The following is a 21007-nucleotide window of genomic DNA, read 5'->3' as shown; positions in this document are numbered from 1 at the left end:
CAGGATGGAGGTGTGGTACATCTATAAAAGACACTGTGGGGACAACTGAGGATATTTCAGTGTGAACTGTTTACCGGATGTTATTACAGAATTACTGTTAATTTTCCTAAATGTGAGTATAACATTGTGGTCATATAAGAGAAAGTCCTTATTCATAGGAAGTACACGTACATGTGAAACTATGAAGGGGTAGACTGTCATGACACAGTCGACTTACTTTCAAATGGTTCAGCCAATGTGGCAAAAATGTTAACAATTGGTACATCTAGAGTAAAGGGTACGCAGGGGTTCACTTATCTTTGAACTTCACCGAACATCTGAAAATTCTCAAAATAAAGTAGGAAAAGCTTTAAAAAGCTGAAGCTTTAAAAAGTAATTTCACTTTCTGAACATTGTTTATCAGTGTTCATCTACTTTAGATTAATTTTCAAAGTTAAAAAAATCAAAGTCTTTTTATAAATTATATTTTTATCAGATATTAAAAACAAATGGTTTTGGGTCAGGAGTGGTGGCTCACGCCTGTCATTCAAGCACTTTGGGAAGCCGAGGTTGAGGCTGCTGAGCTATGATGGTGCCACTGCACTCCACTTTCGGCAACAGACCAAGACCTGTCTCAAAAACAAAATAAAACAAAACAAAATAAAATCACCTGGTTTAGAATCAAACACTTAAACTTTATGGATGAAAACTGCATGCCAACTTGTAAAAAGGAATCTGGCAACTGTGATGTAATCACTGATTCAGGCAATTCCTAACGGGTTAATTTGGAGAAGAAACAGGATGTTTGCAAAGTATCTCCCCACAACGTACTTGTTAATTATAAGAGAAAAACAGTAACTTTGCAGTGGAAAGCAGACATCACCCTAATCAAGTGATCAAAGTTAGTAACCACCACCAATAAAGGGCACAATGAAAGTGATGTAACTGCTGATACTATGCACCAAGGGCACGGGCCTCTTCAGCACTCCCGCCAAAGACACATGACCCAAGTTATCCTGAGAGGACTTCCAACAAGCCCAAGTGGAGGGACCGTCAATAAAATAAATGGCTTTTAGTCTTCCAAAAAGGTCAAGCTCAAGAAAGACAAACACTGAAAAACGGCTCTATATTAAAGGAGACTAAAGAGACTCAACAACTAATGGAAAGCCTGATCCTAGACTGAAAACCTGAACCAGAAACAATTTCTAAAATAATAATATATTTAAAATTCATAAAAATAATGTACAAATTATATATATTATTGGCTCAATTGGCAACATTTGATATACTATTATCTACAGATCTTACTCAGTATTAAGTTCCTGATTTTAATAATTGTACTTATATGTATAAGAGAATATTCCGGCCAGGCCCAGTGGCTCATGCCTGTAATCCCAGCATTTTGGGAGGCCGAGGTGGGCGGATCATCTGAGGTCAGGAGTTCAAGACCAGCCTGGCTAACATGGCAAAACCCCGTCTCTACTAAAAACACAAAAATTAGCCGGGCGTTGTGGCGCATGCCTGTAGTCCCAGCTACTTGGGAGGCTGAGGCAGGAGAACTGCTCTAACCCAGGAGGCAGAGGTTGCAGTGAGCCAAGATCGTGCCACTGAACTCCAGCCTGGGCAACAGAGTGAGACTCCATCTCAAAAATAAATAAATAAATAAATAAAAAAGAATATCCCTGAGCTGGGCGTGGCGGCTCATGCTTGTAGTCCTAGCTACTTGGGAGGCTGAGTCAGAAGGATTGCTTGAGCCCAGGAGTTCAAGACCAACCTGGGCAACACAGCGTGAGACCCCACCTCAAAAGAAAAAAACAATGTTTTTAAGTCATAAAAACACTAAAATGTCAAGGAGTGAAAGGTATCACGTCTTCAACTTATTCTCAGTGTAGAAAAACAGTAATTACACAGCTAGAGATGCCTAGCTAGCTAGCCGGACAGGCAGGCAGGCAGTTGGGAGACAGAAGAGAATGGTACCAAAATTCATGTAACTTTTATGATAAAATATAAAACAAAAAGTAACTATGAAGAAAGCTTGGTGGGGAGAAAGAGGGAGATGGCAATAAAGCACATGGTGTAAAACTGAACACGTGGGGAATCTGGGTAGGGAGCTTAGGAATTCTGTGTACCAGCCTTCTAAGTTTCCGTTAAGTCTGACATTACTTAAAAATAAAGTTTTTAAGGCCGGGCGCAGTGGCTCACACCTGTAATCCCAGCACTTTGGGAGGCCAAGGAGGGTGGATCACTTGAATTCAGGGAGTTCGAGACCAGCCTGGCCAACATGGTGAAACCCCGTCTCTACTAAAAATACAAAAGTTATCCAGGCATGGTGGAGTGTGCCTGTAGTTCCAGCTACTCGAGAGGCTGAAGCAGGAGAACTGCTTGAACCCGGAGGCTGAGGCTGCAGTGAGCTGAGATCGTGCCACTGCACTCCAGCCTGGGCGACAGAGTGAGACTCCACCTCAAAAAAAAATACTAAAATAAAATAAACAAAGTTTTAAAAAAACCCAACCCAGAGTTACAGTAGAGTGGAAAAATGATAAAAGGAGCTCTTAACAGTTATTAACATATTTTGTAAGTAATTTAAGCAACTGAAGAAAAAACTGAATTGCTTTCACTTCTAAAATGTCTCCTGACTCAGTTTTCTTCGTAAATTGCGTAAAAGATTCCTTTCTAATACCACGACACTAGCTAAAATTTAATCTCACCCACCTTCCCATATACTCTCAAGAACCCGCACTGGATGTCAGTTTTCCTGTCTCACTAGCAGTACTGTTCAATTCATTTACCAAAAAACGCCTCCGCATTTTCCTGAAGTCTGCCGGCGTGGGTTCTGCCACCCGCTGGGCATGCGGCCTTAGGTAAATCACTTCACTCTGAGCCTGTTTCCTACAGTGCTGTCATGGTGATGCCTGCCTCATGGGGGAATTAAACAGATGGGTCAGTTCGGGCATGAGAAACACTTGAGACAGTGCATGGCACCAAAATTCATGTAACTTTTATGATAAAATATAAAACAAAAAGTAACTATGAAGAAAACTTGGCCAGGCGCGGTGGCTCATGCCTGTAATCCCAGCACGTTGGGAGGCTGAGGCGGGCGGATCACCTGAGGTCAGGAGTTTGAGACCAGCCTGGCCAACTTGGTGAAACCCGTCTCTACTAAAAATATAAACATCAGCCAGGCATGGTGGAGCGTGCCTGTAGTTCCAGCTACTTGGGAGGCTGAAGCAGGAGAATTACTTGAACCTGGGAGGCGGAGGTTACAGCGAGCCCAAATGGCACCACTGCACTCCAGCCTGGGCGACAGAGACAGACTCCCTCTCGGGACAAAAAAAAAAAAAAAAAACAAACTCAAAACTTAAAACCTCAAATATAGAATGTAATACTAACAGAAGTCTAATGATTAAAAACACTAATCCTATCTTAGAAAAAAAAAATTGTTCTGGTTCTTGGTTGTCATGATAGTAAACAACTACAGATAACCCAAACGCCCCTTGGCTAAATGAGAGTCCCTCTACCCGATGAGTATTCTGCAGCTACTGGAAATCATGGCGTGCTGTGATTGAAAGGGCATTCTGTTATATAACACTGTCAACAGAATAAAACAGGATTCAGAAGCATATAGAAAAGTATGATCTTGTGTTTACAAGATACTTAACATGTTATGTGCACACAGACAAAAGTGAGGATGTGTTAGGCTCTTTGAGGGGCAGGGCATGGAAGACTCCCTCAGGTGTGGTGGCTCCTGCTGGACACACGCCAGCAGGCTGGAGCCGGGGCCTTCCCGTTAATTCCTCTACGGCTGGGTCTCTCCCAGGCTTGCTTCCTCATCTGTAAGATTCTGGCTGTGTCGTGGCTGCTCACCATGACCTTTCAGCTTCTTTTCCACGCTAACTCGATAATCCTTGTATTTCCTAGGTTATGCTCCCAAGAATGGAAATTTCATTGGCCCAGTTCATCTTTTCTTGCGAGATGTGTTATAGATTACTGGCCAAGATATAGATTTGCTTGACAAGGGCAAGGAGGGGCAGGTACAGCTGCCAGATAACCTCTGAAAATTTCTGTAGAACCAGTGGAGAAATGAGACAAAAGAAGGCTTTCTGTTGAGCTGTAACTCCCTCTGGCATGGGGAACCTGTTATTAAACATAACACAGAACATAAATACCTGAATAGCTTATTTATATACAAATTCTCATTACAAAAGGATCACAAAGTAACATTTAGTAGTCCTACAAAACATTAAACATGTAACAGAGAGAAACTAAAAACTGAAGTATTCCAACCAACAGTCAAACAAGAATAAATCTAAAATTCTAATGAAAGAAAGGCACATCTCTGACCAGGTACAGTGGCTCACACCTGTAATCCCAGCACTGTAGGAGGCTGAGGCGGGTGGATCACCTGAGTTCAGGAGTTCGAGACCAGCCTGACCAATATGATGAAACCCTGTCTCTACTACAATTACAAAAATTAGCTGGGCGTGGTGGCATGCGCCTGTAATCCCAGCTACTTGGGAGGCTGAGACAGCGCAATGGCTTGAACCTGGGAGGTGGAGGTTGCAGTGAGCTGAGATCCCGCCATTGCACTCGAGCCTGGACAACAAGAGCGAAACTCCGTCTCAAAAAAAAAAAAAAAAAGGCACATTTCTGTGGCTGGATTTTCATTTCCATTTTACTCAACAGAAAGCTAAAATACTGAGCAACTGACAGTCCTAGGGTGACATAACCACATCCCAACAATTAGAGAGCAGTGGCACAAAGAAGGGGATTGATTACTGGTATAAAACATGGCGCAGAGTTTGGAAACAGGCTGAGAAAGGGGGTCCTACAACTGACCTCTTCAATACAACACCAAATGAAGGAACTGAGATTAATTTAACTTCTTGTTACAATCGCTATATATTCTTTGTGAAAAAAGTTTTTTTTAAAACGCCCTTCCTTTCTCACAATGCTCTGTTTGACAGGTCTTGTCCTCTCTCCTTCCAGCAGAATGAAGTTTTTTTAAGTCTCAGCCTCTCCCTCTCCGGTCAGAGTAACTCAAATCCCTTCTCCGAAGTCATCTTTGACCCCTTCAAATCACCAACTCAAAGGCTCTTTTCCGTTGTCATTTTCCTAATACTTCTCTGCATCACTCAGCAATGCAGACCTTGTCGCTGCGGAGTCTGTCCTGTAACCACGAGTGGTACCACCATATGAGGGCTCAATGACACCTACCATGGGGCCGCCTGGCCTGCCAGGAGCCCCATTCCTCCGGCTTACATGATGTAGGGTAATCCGCAGTGCTGAAGGCACTGTTATTCCATCATTCACAGCCAAAAATATCCTAAGCGACGCAACCTTCATCACATGCTCCCACCCTGGGGGTCATCCAGTCCCACCTACTCTTTCTTCAATAGCACCAGTGAGAAATGTCCTTTCCTGTTACCACTACCATCAGCGGTTCATGCCCCTTCCGCTCTAATACAGGCCCACCTCGTTGTACTGTGTTTCCCTTTACTGAACGTGCAGATATGGCATTTCTTACAAACTGAAGATTTCGTGCCGACCCTGCAAGAAGCAAGTCTATCAGGGCCATTTTTCCAACAGTATGTGCTCACTTCATGTCTCTGTGTCACATTTTGGTAATTCTCACAATATTTCAAACATTTTCATGATTATTATTGAATCTGTTATGTTGATCTGTGACTAGTGATCTTGGATATTACAACTGTAAATGTTTTGGGGCACCAAGGATTGTGCCCACATAAAACAGCAAACTCAATTGATAAATGTGTGTGTTCTGTCTGCTCCACAGACTGGCCAGTTCCCTGTCTCCCTCTTCTTGGGCTTCCCTATTCCCAGAAGCACATTTAAACCAGGCCAATTAATAATCCTACAATGGCCTTTAAGTGTTCAAGTGTAAGGAAGAGTACCATGTCTCTCACTTTAAATCAAAAGCTAGAAATGATTAAGCTTCATGATGAAGGCATGCTGAAAGCTGAAACAGGCCAAAAGCTAGGCCTCTTGAGCCAGTTAGCCAAGTTGTGAATGCAAAGGAAAAGTTATTGAAGGAAATAAAAAGCACTGCTCCAGTGAACACAGTAATGAGAAGGCAAAACAGCCTTATTACTGATAAGGAGAAAGTCTGAGTGGCCTGGAGAACAGATCAAAGCAGCCACAACATTCCCTGAAGCCAAAGCCTAATCCAGAGCAAGGCCCTTACTCTTCAATTCTACGAAGGCTTAGAAAGGTGAGGAAACTGCAGAAGAAAAGTTGGAGGCTAGCAGAGGTTGGTTCGTGAAGCTTTAGGAAATGTAACGTAAACATGCAAGACACGGCCTCAAGTGTGGATACAGAAGCTGCAGCAAGTTATCCAGAAGATCTAGCTAAGATCATTAACGAGGATGAATACACAACGAAACAGCCTTTTATTGAAAGAAAACGCCACCTAGGACTTTAATAGCTAGAGAGGAGAAGTCAATGCCCCACTTCAAAGCTTCAAAGGACAGGCTGATTCTCTTAGGGGCTGGTGACTTACTGGAAGCCAGTGCTCACTGACCATTCTGAAAATCCTACGGCCCTTGAAAACTGTGCTAATGTATTCTGCCTGTGCTCTCTAAATGGGAAAACAAAACCTGGATAACAGCACATCTGTTTACAGCATGGTTTAGTCAGTATTTTAAGCCTACTTTTGAGACCTACTGCTCAGAAAAAAGTCACTACTTTCAAAATATTACTGCTAACTGACAATATACTTTGTCACCCAAGAGCTCTGATGGAGATATACAAGGAGATTAATGTGGTTTTCATGTCTGCTGACACAACATCCATTCTGCAGCCCATGGATCAAGAAGTAATTTCAACTTTCAAGTCTTATTATTTAAGAAATACATTTTGTGGCTGGGAGCAGTGGCTCACACCTGTAATCCTAACACTTTAGGAGGCCAAGATGGGAGAACTGCGTGAGGCCAGGAATTCAAGACCAGTCTGGGCAACACAGTGAGACCCCATCTCTACAAAAAATAAAATAAATACATTTTGTAAGGCAATAGCTGCCATAGATAGTGATTCTTCTGATGAATCTGGGCAAAGCAAATTTAGAACCTCTCAGAAAGGATTCATGATTCTAGATGCCATTAAGAACATTCATAATTCATGGGAGGAGCTCCAAATATCCATATTAACAGGAGTTTGGAAGAAGCTGATTCCAACCTTCGTGGATGACTTTGAGGGGTTCAAGACTTCAGTGGAGGAAAGAAATACAGATGCGATAGATACAGCAAAAGAAATAGAATTAGAAGTGGACCTGGGCCAGGCACAGTAGCTCACACCTGTAATCCCAGCACTTTGGGAGGCTGAGGTAGGTGGATCACCTGAGGTCAGGAGTCTGAGACCAGCCTGGCCAACATAGTGAAACCCTGTCTATAGTAAAAATCCAAAAAAAAGAAAATTAGCCAGACGTGGTGGTGCATGTCTGTAATCCCAGCTACTCGGGAGGCTGAGGGAGGAGAACTGCTTGAACCCAGGAGGCGGAGTTTGCAGTGAGCTGAGAGCGTACTGCCACTGCGCTCCAGCCTGGGCAACAGAGCAAGACTCCACTTCAGAAAAAAAAAAAACAAAAACAAGTGGACCTGAAGATGTGACTAAATTACTGCAACCTCATGATGAAACTGGAATGGAGGAGTTTTTTCTTTTCTTTTCTTTTTTAACCTTGTCTGAACACTAGATTAAAAGGAGTTGCTTCTTATGGATGAACAAAAAAAGTAGTTTGTTGAGGCAGAATGTATTATTCCTGGTGAAGATGCTGTCAACATTGTTCAAATGACAACAAAAGATTTAGAATATTCTAAACTAAGCTGATAAAGCAGTGGCAGGGTTTGAGAGGACCAACTTCAATTTTGAAAGAAGTTTTACTGTGGGTTAAATGCTATCAAATGGCATGGCATGCTATGGAGAAATCTTTCATGAAAGGAATATTCAGACATGACCCTGCACTGGCAAAAAGACTATGACTCGTTGAAGGCTCCGATGATCATTAGGATTTTTTTTCTTTTTTTGGAGACGGAGTCTTGCTCTGTTTCCCAGGCTAGAGTGCAGTGACATGATCTTGGCTCACTGCAAACTCCGCCTCCCGGGTTCAAGAGATTCTCCTGCCTCAGCCTCTGAGCAGCTGGGATTACAGGTGCCCGCCACCGTGCCCGGCTAATTTTTGTATTTTTTTAGTAGAGATGGGGTTTCACCACCTTGGCCAGGCTGGTCTTGAACTCCTGACCTCATGATCCACCCGCCTCGGCCTCCCAAAGTGCTGGGATTACAGGCGTGAGCCACCACGCCTGGCCAATCACTAGGATTTTTAAGCAATAGTTGTTTTGTTGTGTTTGTTTTGAGACAAGGTCTCACTGCTGCCCAGGGTGGAGTGCAGTGTTGCAAACTTGACTTGCAACCTCCGCCTCCTGGACTGAAGCGATCCTCCCATCTCAGCCTCCCATATAGCTGGGACAACAGGTGCACACCACCACACCCAGCTGATTTTTGTATTTTTAGTAGAGAAAGCGTTTCACCATGTTGGCCAGGCTGGTCTCAAACTCCTGGGCTCAAGCCATTCGCCAGCCTCAGCCTCCCAAAGTGTTGGGATTACAGGCGTCAGCCACTGTGCCCAGCCTAAAATATTTTTTAATTAAGGTATATACATTATTTTTTAAGACATAATGCTACTGCACACTTAACAGGCTATAGTATACTGTGAACATAACTTTTATATGCCCTGTGAAACCAAAAATTTCATGTGACTCACTTTATTGCAATATTCACCTTATGGCAATAGTCTGGAACTGACCCCAAAATATCTCTGAGGTATGCCTGTAGCTAAAACTAGTCTTTCTTCTTCCAGTCTGTTCTATTCCAGCTACCAAAACCAGATTTAACCTAAAACACTTAGTATACAGGACTTCTTACTCTAAAACTTGGTTTCCCCACTGCCTGAAGAAAAATGATCACCAGTGAGGCCAGTCTTCAAAGCTTGTTGCAGTGTTGCCTCTATGATCTCTCTCTCTCTCAACCTCTTTTTCTATTAGTCTCTATAAGGAAGGGGCTCTCTGGCCAGGCGCGGTGGCTCACGCCTGTAATCCCAGCACTTTGGGAGGCCAAGGAGGGAGGATCACAAGGTCAGGAGATCAAGACCATCCTGGCTAACACGGCGAAACCTCGTCCCTACTAAAAAAAAAAAAAAATTAGCCGGGCATGGTGGCAGGCGCCTGTAGTCCCAGCTACTAGGGAGACTGAGGCAGGAGAATGGGGTGAACCCAGGAGGCGGAGCTCGCAGTGAGCCAAGATTGTGCCACTGCACTCCAGCCTGGGCGACAGAGTGAGACTCCGTCTCAAAAAAAAAACAAAAAAAAAAAATGTGGGGGCTCTCTGACCTAGCTAACTACACTGACTTACTCAGCATGACCCCCAGAAGCATGATGCTTTCTCCAGGAAGTGTTTCACTCGCCATCTCTGCCTTCCTCTGAACTCTTACAGCAATTATATTCCCTATCGCTCACTGGGCAAACAACATAGGTTTCACAATACCACTGCTGCCCTGCCCCTTTTCGACAGACAAATTCCCCCAGGGCAGCAGCACAACAGGGACTCTGCCACATACCTCTGCAACCTTAATATTAATAATGATGACAATAACACAGGGAAGACTGATTGGGTTTTGAGATTTTCCCTTTTTTAAAAACATTTCACTTTAACCTTAAAAATGTGCATGTTACAGAAATCCAAGCGGAGTCAGGGGTAAGGAAGATGGGTTCCATTGCTGAAAGCGATGAAAATCCAGGGTTATGCGCTCACTCCAGCAGCACTTGCACTAAAACTGGCCTATGCAAGATGACATGCAGAGTCGTGAAGTGTTCCGTGTTAAAAAAAAAAAAAAAAAGTCTAGAGTTACGTGTCACAAGCATCCTCAACCAAGCATCCCCCTCCCAATCTTCAACATTCCTGTAAGGAGGGCTGGGGGGCTGCTTTAACACCACAAAGGAAAATGGGGGGAAAGTCTTTCAGAACCAATGTGAAAAGCATTAGTACATTCGTGTGGATACTAACCCAAATCAATGCCAGTATAAGAGTGGAAAATAATCCAAAATTAAATTCCTTTATTATGACAACAGGTGAAATTTTTTCTTTAAAGCACCTTCCCCCCCGCCCACCCCCATGTACAACAATGTTCCCTGAACAAAGAACTCCAGGCCTCTGCTATAAAAATTGTCCCCACACCTAAAAGAATTCACAAACAACCTTTCAGGAAGACAGAGAGACATAATGGGGAATGGAGAAGAGAAAGGATTTGCTAAAGAAGTAGATCTGTTAATTTAACACATTTTCTGTCAAGCAAATCAACTGTCCTCAGTGCCATTGTTGCTGAGACAATGAACACTCAGGGTAGGGCTGTTCATTAAAAGGAACCGGCCAGGAGAAGAAAACACTCTTGCAGTCAACAAGACTGCTGAACAGCATTTTTCAATTCTAAGAACTTATCCATTCTCAGGAATTATTAATGGGTGTGATTTAAAGTTCAACATTGAAAACGTGAAGCAGTGAGCTTAATTGTGGCCCCATGGCTTCCTCTATTTTCATCACTTACTTTTGGAGGTGATGGGTGGGGAGGAGCAAGGGAGGGTACACACAGTCTGTTCTGACAGCCACTCACACATTCAATTCAGGTGGCCACATGCCTCAGTGACACAATGCCAAGTCACACGTCACTCCAGCAAACCCACCCTAGGGAAAAAGTAGACCTGATTTAGCTCATAAAGAGTCTGGGCTGTAGAACCAAAGCTAAAAGCTGACCATTCCAGTGTGAAACTTATACGCATATGACATCATTTAAACCGGCCAATGTCTTTTGTAAAGGCCACATGAGGTCAGGGACTTTAAAAAGGAGAATGAAATACTATCTTCTATATATTTTTGCATAAACCATATTACAGTTTAAATGAGTGTATGGCTAACGAAGTACAAAAAAGAACACAAGAGAGAATTATTCAGAGGGGTCATCTGCCCTCTAAAGAGGAGAAAACTGCTTTTGGCTGTAGAACTGATTGACTTCACACCAACTTATTTACACAAATTCTCGGATTTAACACCTTGCTGCAGGCCAGAAATTCTACCCCTCCTCCACTGATGCCCAGAACAAACCCTAGGGCATGAGTAGAGCACAAGGGAGTAGAAGAGAAAACAAAAAAAACAATGGTCAGACCTTAGTTCCCAGCCAAAGAGATAAAGAATAAAAAACAAGACACAGGGTCTCTGTGGGGATTGAATACCCCAAGATGGAAAAGAAGGACTTGGAGATGGACATTCAATGAAAAACATCTTCAAAAGCCACAGATAAGTGATCTCATTTCCTTGAAGTTCTATGGTATCTTTCTTCCAAGAAGCTCAAAGCCCTTCACAGTGCACTAGACTGCTTGAGTCACACTCACAATACCGTTTTCACCCCAAACCAAAATAAAAATCTATTTGAATCCATAAAATATTTCACCATGCTTGCTGAGAGCAAAATTAAACATGAAAAATCATTTAAAAACATTTAGAGCAGCTTCAAGCTTATGTGATCGCTGTGTTCTACACTGAAAATCCTGACAGAATAATGAACTTTACATATGCATATATCGCAAACACACACACACACACACACACACACACACACACACACACACACACACCTTCAACGTAGGTCCCAATGAACTTTTGACCTGGTCATGGATAACGCCCTCCCCAGTACACCACTGCTCAATGCTCAAGAGATCTGTCAAGAGCCTTGTGCCCTGACAGGCAATGGCAGCCGCTCCAGCCCCAGGCTGCAGCACAAACACCCCTCACCCCTCCTCCCTGCGGCACTAGGCAGCCAGGCCCTGCTTCAGGGAGGCCTTTTGTAGGGGAAGGCCTTTCTTTATCAGCCTCAGTCAGCTTCGCAGTTCCCTCCCTACTAGCCCCAAACTCTCTTCTTTCCTTAAATGCCGTTCTAGGAAAGAGAAAAAAATTAACAAAGCCAGGCGCGGGGGGCTCAGGCCTGTAATCCCAGCACTTTGGGAGGCTGAGGTGGGCTGATCACTGGAGGTCAGGAGTTCGAAACCAGCCTGACCAAGATGGTGAAACCCCGTCTCTACTAAAAATACAAAAATTAGCCGGGTGTGGTGGCACACGCCTGTAATACCAGCTTCTTGAGAGGCTGAGGCAGGAGAATTGCTTGAACCTGGGAAGCAGACATTGCAGTGAGCTGAGATCGCGCCATTGCACTCCAGCCTGGGCCACAAAAGCAAAACTCTGTCTCAAAGAAAGAAAAAAATTAACAAAACATCTGTTTCCCAGGTTTGTGGCATGTACAATTGCTGATGACATTCACATCTGGGAGCAACTTTAACTTCCTTAAATTTCCATAAACAAAAATACTAAAGGTTTGCATTTAGGGGAAAAAATGCCCATCACAAGGAAAAACTCATCTATCTCACATAGGGTGTACCTTCTATACAATGACCAACACTGAAAAGTCATCTCTACCTCACACACTAAAGTAATGATTCTCAAAAGCAGGACAATTTCACCCCCCCGGACATATCTGGCAATGTCTGGAGACATTTATATTTGTCATGACTGGGGGTGCTATTGGCACCTGGAGCATAGAGGCCAACAATACTGCTAAACATCTTAAAACGAGGGCCCGGTGGGCCGGCTCACACCTGTAATCCCAACCACTTTGGGAGGCCGAGGAGGGGGTCAGGAGATTGCGACCAGCCTGGCTAACACGGTGAAACCCCGTCTCTACTAAAAATACAAAAAATTAGCCAGGTGTGGTGGTGGGCACCTGTAGTCCCAGCTACTCAGGAGGCTGAAGCAGGAGAATGGTGTGAACCTGGGAGGCAGAGGTTGCAGTGAGCCGAGATCGTGCCATTGCACTCCAGCCTGGACAACAGAGCAAAACTCCGTCTCCCAAAAAAACAAAAAAACAAAAAAACAGCCCGGCGCGGTGGCTCACACCTGTAATCCCAGCACTTTGGGAGGCCGAGGCGGGCGGATCACAAGGTTAGGAGATCCAGAGCATCCTGGCTAACACGGTGAAACCCCGTCTCTACTAAAAACACAAAAAATTAGCCGGGCGTGGTGGTGGGCACCTGTAGTCCCAGCTACTCAGGAGGCTGAGGCAGGAGAATGGCGTGAACCCAGGAGGCGGAGGTTGCAGTGAGCCGAGATAGTGTCACTGCACTCCAGCCTGGGCAACAGAGCGAGCCTCCGTCTCAAAAACAAAACAAAACAAAACAAAACAAAATGCATATAACATTCCTCATATAACAGCTTCCCACAACAGATTTTCAGATCAAACTATCAATAGTGCTGAGGCTGAGAAACCCAGAGGATTAAAGGAACGCACAATCTGGAGCTCACTCTTACTTTCCAATCATTCATTCCTTTCTCAATCCTAAGAGCTGCTGAAAAATGACTGTCCCCAAGTTTTCCAATATAAATTGACTGATATTTGTTAGAGGCTAATATAAAGATATAATAAAAGCATCCAAGGGATAGCATCCCATGAAATATGCAAATATGGAGGAAGAGTAGCAGCCATCTGAAAAGGTTATAATAGCAAATGAAAGGCAAACCACAAGCCAGAAGCTGTAAGTGGATCTTATTCAGAGTTCTAGCTATTGATGACATGAGATATAAGAAACAGACTAAGTGAAAGGGAGCCAAAGGCAGTGGCATGTGCCTGGATTCCCAGCTACTGGGGAGGCTGAGGCAGGAGGATCATTTGAGCTCAGGGGTTCAAATCCAGCCTGGGCAACATAGTGAGATACTGTCTTTAAAAAAAAAAAATGAAGTAAGAATCACATAATTCAATGCCTTCAGCCTCCAGAATTCCTCAAAATCTCAAAGCACAAAATCTTAGGTCATTTTAAGGACACTAGAGATAGTGAACATGTCAATCTTCAAGTCTCAAAAGCTACTTTCAAAGTAGCTTATTTGCAGACAAGATGCCAGAGAAAGAGAAAGAAAAAATTCCTATAATTTGCAAACACACCAAGTATGGATTTGCAGTTTTCACTTGGTACGTAATTAATTTGTAAGACATAGATCCTAACCTTGACCCTAACTGGTGAGTCAGCAATTTTCTAGATTAGTTAAGAGTGTTATGCATGCTGAGAAACATTTCTAGAATCACAGAACTTTAGACATAGGAACACCTAGGAATCACTGAGTCTATAGATGGGGCACCTGAAACCCACAGTCGTCTGCCTAAGAACACAACTTAAAGACAGGTGGGCCCACAATCCAGCTTTCTGATTGCTGCCTTTTGAAAATGTGTTTAGGGGCTGGGAGCGGTGGCTCATGCCTTTAATCCCAGTACTTTGGGAGGCCGAGGAGGGTGGATCACGAGGTCAGGAGTTTGAGACCAGCCTGGCCAACACAGCGAAACCCCGTCTCTCCTAAAAATACAAAAATTAGCCAGGCAGATGGCACATGTCTGAAATCCCAGCTACTCGGGAGGCTGAGGCAGGAGAATCACCTGAACCCAGGAGGCAGAGGTTGCAGTGAGCTGAGATCATGCCACTGCACTCCAGCCTGGGCGACAAAGCAAGACTCCGTCTCAAAAAAAAAAAAAAAACAAAAAAAAAGAAAATGTGTTTAGTCACATCAACTACATCTAAGACCATGTACTTAGAAGCTCCCCTTTGGCTCTGTCCACACACCACATTTTTACCTAAACCACCTTTGCACTGCAGTTTTCCACACTCTGCCAAGCACACTGCATTCTGAGCCCCAGCACACCATGGAATCCCACACTGAGCTCCCTTGATCAAAGGGGCAGATCATCGGTAGTACTGAATGCTGCCAAGGTGTATTTTAGGCTTTCCTAAGTGTATTCCAGAACATTAAGCAACTTAACTTCCGTTGCAAAGCGAGCCATGTGCTAACGCAGGCCGCCCTTCAGAGATGAGAAGGGGCTGCCCCTTCTAAACTGCAGAAGATCCCAACTGTGAAGCCTTTGAAGCTTCACATGGTGGGCACACACACACACACCAAAGCAGCAAGCCTTTCCTTTCAAAGCGTGGGTATAAATAGAAAGGGGACCTGGTATTCACTTTTAAAGAGCTACATTATGATAGCACTTTCTCCCCTTTCAGGATCTTAGCCTGCACAGATCTGTCCTTCTGTAATTCACATCCTGTTCTCTGGCTTTCCTCCTTGGTGAGGGTGCAGATCCTGAATCTTTAGAAGGCATTTTATCCTCTAGTATGTTACATTAAATAGATTCGTGTGACAAAGGACTATTTTTTTTTTTTTAGATAGCGTCTCGCTCTCGCTCTGTTGCCCAGGCTGGAGTGCAATGGTGCGATCTCAGCTCACCGCAACCTCCGTCTCCCGGCTCCAAGGAATTCTCCTGCCTTAGCCTCCCAAGTAGCTGGGATTACAGGCATGCACCACCATACCTGGCTAATTTTTGTACTTTTAGTAGAGACGGGGTTTCATCATATTGGTCAGGCTGGTCTTGAACTCCTGACCTCATGATCCGCCCGCCTCGGCCTCCCAAAAGTGCTGGGATTACAGGCGTGAGCCACCAGCGACAAAGCACTATTTTAAAAATCACTTTAAATCATTCACCTCCTCAGGGAGGCCCTACTAATCACCCTGTTTGAAACAGCAACAATCTACACCTCACCATGGCCCTGTGCAAGCCTCCACCCCACTCTACTTGGGGCCTTTTGACATTATATACATTGTCTGTCTCATTGCACTAAAAAGCAAGCAGGTATTTTTCTATTATGTTCACCACCATATCAGCACCTAGTACACTGCCTAATGTAGTAGATGCTTAATAAACATTTGCTGGCTGGGTGCAGTGGCTCATGCCTGTAATCCCAGCACTTTGGGAGGCTGAGGCGGGTGGATCACCTGAGGTCAGGAGTTCGAGGCCAGCCTGACCAACATTGAGAAACCCCCGTCTGTACTAAAAACACAAAAAGTAGCCAGGCATGGTGGTGCATGCCTGTAATCCCAGCTACTTGGGAGGCTGAGGCAGGAGAATCGCTTGAACCCAGGAGGTGGAGGTTGCAGTGAGCTGAGATCACACCACTGCACTCTAGCCTGGGCGACAGAGTGAGACTCTGACTCAAAAAAAAAAAAAAAAAAATATATATATATATATATTTGCTGAAATAAATGAATGAATACTTGAATTTGTCCCTTTGCACTTAGTTCAGAAGTTTTTTAAAAAGATCTTCTGTACCCCACACTATTAAGAGCCAAAGAACTCTAGAGGTGCACTGTGGAATCTGGCCATTCCATATGGGTCATTTTAAAGATAATAAGACCTGCAGAAGCAGTGCGATGTGGTAGAAACAGGCAGAATTTGGCCTCAAAGAACCTGAGATCCAGGTGAGAGTCCCTGTGCAAGCATTAGCCTCTGTAGACTTTCAACTTCCACATCTGTAAAATGAGAATACCCCTGCCTCATGGTGATGGTTAAGGCCGGCTAAGGAGAAAATGGGATAACATTTTGAAAATGTACCAAGTACTACGCAGTGTCATTTATCATCACGTTATTTTGACCTGCCCAAAATCACAGTCAGTTACAGCAGCACAATCAGAATACAAGTTTCCTAACTCCTAGTGCGGCACATCTTGTGTCACAAAAGTAGGCTTCTGAACCCCTAATTGGGGCCAACTTACTCTTTCAACTAGTTTAGGGCTTCTTAACCTCGTATGGGTTGGGGGCTGCTTCCAGAATGTGATGAGAGCAATAGGCCCTCTCCTCCAGGAAAGTGCACACACGTACACCAAAACAAAGTCTCCTACCCTGGTGCCAGGTTTAGGAACCACTGATATGATGGATGTACTTACAAGTTTCTTTTAGCTATTTCTATTACTTAATGTTTAACAATCCATGCATTCGGCACTTGATTAAGGGGCTGGATTCTTCAAGGATGCACCAAGGGTGGAATTCAAGAATCTGAATATTGCCCCTAGATCTCATGCTGATTAGGTAAGAGATCTTACCCACGTACAAACCCAACCAGGAAGGAGACACAAGGAAGGCAAAGGATTAAGTACTCAAAGGCAGGACACTCAGGAAAAAAGGTAGACAGGACAGATTATTTTGATCATGCTGCTACTATACAAACCATTCAAATAATTCTACACGACCATTTTGCAACGGCCACCTACAGACACCAATGCAGCCCCACATCCATCATGATTACTGAAAATCATTCTGTCCTCCCTTACCTTACTCAAGTGAGACACTGTATTTACTGTACAGGGCATTTGGCTAGGGGGAAAACAGTAGTAAATCTTGGAGAGATCAATTAGCCTTTCTTCTTTTCTTCTATCAGGACAAAACTTAGCCAACCTAAGCCACTAGAATGTTAAACAATTATAAAATACTTGATTTAACTGAAGTGGTATAAAATTGCTGGTTCTGAAATATTAACAGATAATCTTCTGAGGCAAAGGAGGCCAGGTAAGAGCTTCTTTGGTAAATCTCCAAGTTCCATGTTAAGCACAAAGTAGGGGCTTAATGATATCAACTACTGAATTCAGTGTCATTCATCTGTTTATATCAACTACTGAATTCAGTGTCATTCATCTGTTTATATCAACTACTGAATTCAGTGTCATTCATCTGTTTTCCAGCTATACCTCAATCTCATCTGAAAAGCAAAAACATCTAACCTACAGAACAATTACACTGCGGGCATATTTAGGAATTTCTATATGTTAACAGTGAATCACTTTTATCCCTGAGTAGAAGGATACAATGTTAACAGTTAACTTTTATCCCTGATTGGTGACCATGGGTGGTTTTAATTTTTACCTGTATTTTATGATAATTTTCACGTTTATATAATTTTTTTTTAGTATTTTTACAACTAGGAATTTTGAACTGAGATAAGGCATTACTATTATATACTTGACAGGTTTCTTGTCTAAAACTAAGAATCAAGTATGTTGACTCTTCTAAAGCAATCCTGTATATTCAAGATTGATTAATAGAGTAAAAAGTTTTTTTATAATACAAAAATTAGCCGGGTGTGCTGGTACATGCCTGTAGTCCCAGCTACTCCGGAGGCTGAGGCGGGAGAATCACCTGAACCTGGCAAGTGGAGGTTGCAGTGAGCCGAGGTCGCGCCACCGCACTCCAGCCTGGGCGACGGAGTGAGACTCCGTCTCAGAAAAAAAAAAAAAAATTTATTTAATACACACAAAAATAAAAATATCCACGTTTTGGGCACAGTTTTCTAAGTGGAAGGTCTTAATCTCTTGGAGAAGTGGGGCATGAATCCTGCCAGCCCTTCACCTGTCTTAGAGATTGCTTCACTTTAGATAAATGGAAGCCGAGTCCTTGAAGACTCTGCTTCCTCAATTTTCTATAAATCCATGAGTTCAGCCTGGTGAGATCTTTCCCACAGCTGAAAACTGGTTTCCTGAAATAACTGATATCCAACTTCTACTACTTGCTATTATTTATCATTTTTACCTTTTAAAGTTGCAGAAAATTAAGACTGTAGGGCCCTTCCACATGGCCTAACAGGTACGGCTCGGCTTTTGAATTATCTTTTAATTAATTAATATATTTATTTTGAGACGGAGTCTCGCCCTGTCGCCCAGGCTGCAGTGCAATGGCACGATCTCGGCTCGCTGCCACCTCCGCCTACCGGGTTCAAGCGATCATCCTGCCTCAGCCTACGGATGTAACTGGGATTACAGGAGCGCGCCACCATGTCTGGCTAACTTTTTATATTTTTAGTAGAAACGGGGTTTCATCATGTTAGCCAGTCTCGTCTCGAACTCCTGACTTCAGGTGATCGACCCACCTCGGCCTCCCAAAGTGCTGGGATTACAGGGGTGAGCCACCGCGTCGAGAAAATACATTCTTAAATCTTAATTTTTAAATCTCACATATAATCATTCCCAATAAAATTCTAATTTTTGATAACTACTAAAAAGCGTAAGTTAAAATTTCCATTAGCCATATCAAAACATACCTGAGATGGATTAGACAAAAACTGCAGATGAGAAAAGTCACTTTGTTATCCACTGACTGAACATCTCCAAATAAAAACGAGTGTGGATAGTTCTTAAAACCTGCATGTTTGAAGCCAAATATTCATTTCTGTTGCATGTATTTCAAACAGCATGTATTTTAGCCCCAAAAAAGTGTCATTTCCAAGAAACACTGGAGTCAAAAGAGAGGACAGTCATATCAAATAGCCTTGATTATTCACCATGTAAACTACAGTGATTTTTCATGTTATACATATAAATTTGACCTCTTTAATCAGTTTACATTTCCTTTAGGAATTAAACCAGCTAATTCTCAGAAACCACAAGTTTATTGCTTATAACAGAAAACAAGTTATTTACAGGTTACTCTAAATATGCTGCGAGTACTTAAGGCAAAATGAGTTACCTCTAGCTTTTCATCAACAAAATGGGAATACATGGATTTTGAGACATGAAGTTTTTCCAACAATATTTTTAGGATGGGTCTTTAAACTCTGAACTCGTAATCCCAGCACCACCTCAACTTTATCTCGCAAGGAAGAAAAGGGACTAGGTGCAAGTTTACCAGCACCCAAGATGGCCCTGTCACAGGCGGCACCTCCCACCACAGCCACCATTTTGACTGCAGGATATAATTAAACTACTCACGATTTTGTACCAACTGAAAGAAAACACAGGACATCAGAGTAACTGAGAAACATCCTTTGACCTTTAGGATTCCCAACTCTTTAGCTTCCGTGTCTCTGTTTCTCTTCTTTCGTCAATATTAACAGTTGTCTAAAGAAAATTTTCATTAATAAAATTATGCTTGCTACATTCACGTTCAAACTTTGAAAACAAACGCTGTGGCGCCACGTAAAATGCCCGTTATTACCTCTTCCTAAAAAGTGGAGAAGCCCACATTTCCTCACATTGTTTTAATCAGCTTAAGGAACTAAGAATCGCCAAAAGCCAGTGAGTGGCCCTAGACTATCTGTCTACATTCCTCTTCATTCTCCCATCCCCAACCCTTTTGATCTTTTTATTTTCCTGATTTCATTAACTGCGACGAGAGCAAGTTCCCACACTTCATTCACAGAAGAAGCAACTGATATTTCAGCAAACACGACTAAATCTAAAAATAAAGGTGAGGCAAAGAGCTCTGAAATAAACGAGTTAAAATCAACCCGAAAATGGCACAAAGTAAGATCCGTGGGGCTGGGGAGGCAACAACAACGATGTGCTCTTCCAAAAGAGTGGCTCTAATTTTGATTACTGCGTCGGCGAACCCATCCGCAGAACAGAAAACAAAAACTGACCAACGCAGTTGCCATTCACCTTTGTCCAAAGGCAAAAGGTGAAAAGTCACGACACACATTGCCATAGAAGAGAAGACAATTCAACCTGCCAACCAATCGACTATTTCTCAGCTCCTTCCAAAAATAAAAATGAAAATAGGAGAAAGGGGGCTGCCGCTGAGCTGGCCGATGCCTGGCCGCCGAGTGCGCCGCGCTCCGCAAGCTCCCGCCACCCGCCGCGCTCCAGGACCCTCGGGTTTCGGCCCAGTTATCACAAAGCCCCGGGCTGGAAAACACCTCCGGCCTGGCCAGAATGGCCAGCCCGTCCTCCGCGCTCGCCCGGGGGGATAATGGTGGCGAGATAAACTCCAAGGGCTCCCGAGCCCCGCGATAAAGAGGCTGGATATTACGGGAGGAAGGACGCTGTGGAAGAATAACGGAGTCCCAAACTTTCCTTCCACACCTCCAGAGCCCCGCGCCCAGGCCCGGTCCCCACCGGCCCGAAGTTGGCCGGAGCGCCTCCCGGGAGCTTGGGGCCTCCGGGAGCCCCTGCCACGCGCCCGCCCGCCAGAGCGGGGCTAGCCCTCCCCGCCGGCCGCGGCCGACTCCCGCCCGGGTCCGAGTTAATCCCGCGCGGCCACCCCCCCTCCCCGCGCCCGGCCCCGCCGGAGCAGCTGGCTCGCGCCTCAATGGCACCGGGCGGCGAGCGCGCGCAGCCCTCG

At 43.9% G+C, this 21007-nt stretch overlaps 1 protein-coding gene across 6 annotated transcripts in view; it reads right to left on the bottom strand.

Annotated features, from left to right (window-relative positions):
* LOC100991444 (chromatin remodeling regulator CECR2) overlaps window positions 1-21007 on the bottom strand; it is a 192501-nt gene that overhangs the window by 170703 nt on the left and 791 nt on the right. The gene's annotated exons all lie outside the window — the stretch shown is intronic.

The sequence above is a fragment of the Pan paniscus genome, chromosome 23 (assembly GCF_029289425.2).
Source record: "Pan paniscus chromosome 23, NHGRI_mPanPan1-v2.0_pri, whole genome shotgun sequence".
Lineage (NCBI taxonomy): Eukaryota > Metazoa > Chordata > Mammalia > Primates > Hominidae > Pan > Pan paniscus.
This window is presented reverse-complemented; position numbering and strand designations above follow the sequence as displayed.